Raw genomic sequence first — 2,500 nt, 5'->3', positions numbered from 1 at the left:
TTTGACTGTTTCCCTCCCAGCCAAGGAATTCCAGCCAGGGTCAGGACAAAACCAAGTAATCTCACTCCAAGACAACGACAGAAAACAATTGGAAAACGGGTATGGTGGGATAGAAGACACAGCATGTACCTCCCTGCCCACTATGGAGGTCAGGATCCCCACCCAGAGCTGTAGTTGTGAACATCTGTGGATCAACACTTTCATATGAGCAAAAATAAATCTATGTACATTATTATCAATAAGGTTGTTCAAGACAATGCAAAGAGGATATATCTGCTAATTTGAAAGCTTTCATTCAATTTGGTTAAATATGGATTTCTGTATAATATTGTCAATGTATAGAGAGAATTGATATAGATAATCAATGATAATTTGAAAAAAAAAAAATTAATATGTATATGTATATTATATAAACAATAACAAAATTTTAAAGTTTAAAACAGAACAAAGAGATGAACGACTAAACAAAACGCACAGTTCCTAGAATGAGCAATGCAACTCTCTCTCTCTCCTCATCTCTCTCTCTCTCTCTCATCTCTTCTCTCCTCTCTCTCTCTCTCTCTCTCTCTCTCTCTCTCTGCCTCTTTCTCCAATTGACTTAATGTTTTGTAATTGCCTCTGGATATCATTCTTTCCTCTTATTCTTTTTTTTTTCTCGACAGGGGACTAACTAATTAAAACACACATATCATTTTCAACTGAAATTGAAAATTCGATAATAACACGCTCTCTATATCATAAACATGTTACTGCCATCAACATTTACCATCCATCTTTATGACAATCTATGAATACAATTAACTTTGGGCATCACAGATATGGCATTTAAGATTTTAAAAATAATAATTCAAATGACTCTCCCTATATATGGAACCAACTGCCTATGATATGGAACCAACTTTGAGTTATTTAGCAACAAATAAACAATTAATTAAGTGTCGTTTGCTGGGAGTTGGTGTTTGCTAGACGTTTACGTTACAATTTCAATGCCAGTTAATTAGTATGCAAACGATCATATAAATATTCAGGAGGGGAATTTATAAATGTCTTTAGTACAATAAAATTGAAACAATCAAGAGAATTAAAAGAAAAGAAAGAAAAGAAATTGATAGAAAACGAAAGAAAAACATCACTGTAAGATTATGATGTTTGTTTTTGTAAAAAATGAAGATCTCAATAAAGCCATGAAAACTATTGAATAGGTGTATTTCAAATGCATGAAGGGGTCCAGTCTCTCACAATCTCTCTTTATAAACTCCTAAACGGTTTGGCATGTCCCAAAATCATAATTCGTACACAAAAGTCTCAAATATTATGTAGCTTTAGGTTTGTCTCGTTTTCATAATAATAATGAAAATTATGATTTTAAAATCAAAAATAAAAATAATAAAAATAATAATAAAATAATATAAAAAACTTTAATAATAATAATAATAAAAATAATAATAAAATAATAATAAAATAATAATATTAAAATATTATCTTAATAAAAATAATAAAAATAAAAATAAAATAATAAAAAAATAATAATATAATAATAATAACATCAATAACAATAATATAAAAAATAAAAAAAATTAAATAATAAAAAAAATAATAATAAAATAAAATAATAATAAAATCTAATAAAAATATAATAAAAATATTATTTTTTATTAAATAATAATAATAAAAAAATTTTAAAATATCAATATCAAAAAAATTAATAAAAAATAAAAATAATAAAAATAATAATAAAAAATAATAATAATAATAAAAAATAAAAACAAAAAATAATACATTAAAAACTTTAAATACAAAGCGGACGTGGTGCCTATGGGAAAAAACCCCAAAGGCCCGGCGAAACAATCAATATAAAAATTTTTTATAACAAGTTGACGTGTAGATATTGTTTTGAGTTTAAAATAATTTTTTTTCTGTCTTTTTCAAAAATAGAAAATTAAAAATTTTCCCAAACTTGGGAAAAAGCGGGAGGATGGCGGTGGACAAATTTTCAATCAATCGCCAAATTTTATTAGATATAATTCTGCTTTTTGTAGAAGACCCTGGGTTCATGAGGTGGTTGGGCGGGGTGTGAAAATGTCGACGTATTTTAACTGTTATTTTGGGTTGGGCGTTTGTCCCTTTGACGTCCCTATTTCAGGGGAGGCGCGCTGGGGGACGGGTGAGATGGGAAAAAAACGTCCCGGTGGTTTCGGTCACGCCAGCACCTCCTTGAGTCGTCGCGTCATCGTCAAAAAATCTCTGAAGCGATGGCTAAGAGTTTGTCCGGCCTCGCGGGTTTTTTTACCAGGACATGGGCAGGGGGTATGGCGTGTTTGTGGTGGGGTGGGGTGGTGGGGCATAGGAGAAGACGAACGGGGGTGGTGAAGAGGACAGGAGAGGATTTGGTTTTTTTTTCCCCTTTTTTCTTTTGTGGGAGAAAGACATGGACAACCGAGGACCTTTTGTGGTAGGAGTCCCCTTTTTGGGGGGCCGCGGGCAGATTTCATCTTCGACT

Source organism: Berghia stephanieae, chromosome 4, assembly GCF_034508935.2.
Source record: "Berghia stephanieae isolate SIO BIC M18660-M18661 chromosome 4, UCSD_Bste_1.3, whole genome shotgun sequence".
In the NCBI taxonomy this organism is placed as follows: Eukaryota; Metazoa; Mollusca; class Gastropoda; order Nudibranchia; family Aeolidiidae; genus Berghia; species Berghia stephanieae.
The sequence above is the reverse complement of the archived record's forward strand: the minus strand, read 5'-3'. Positions refer to the sequence as shown.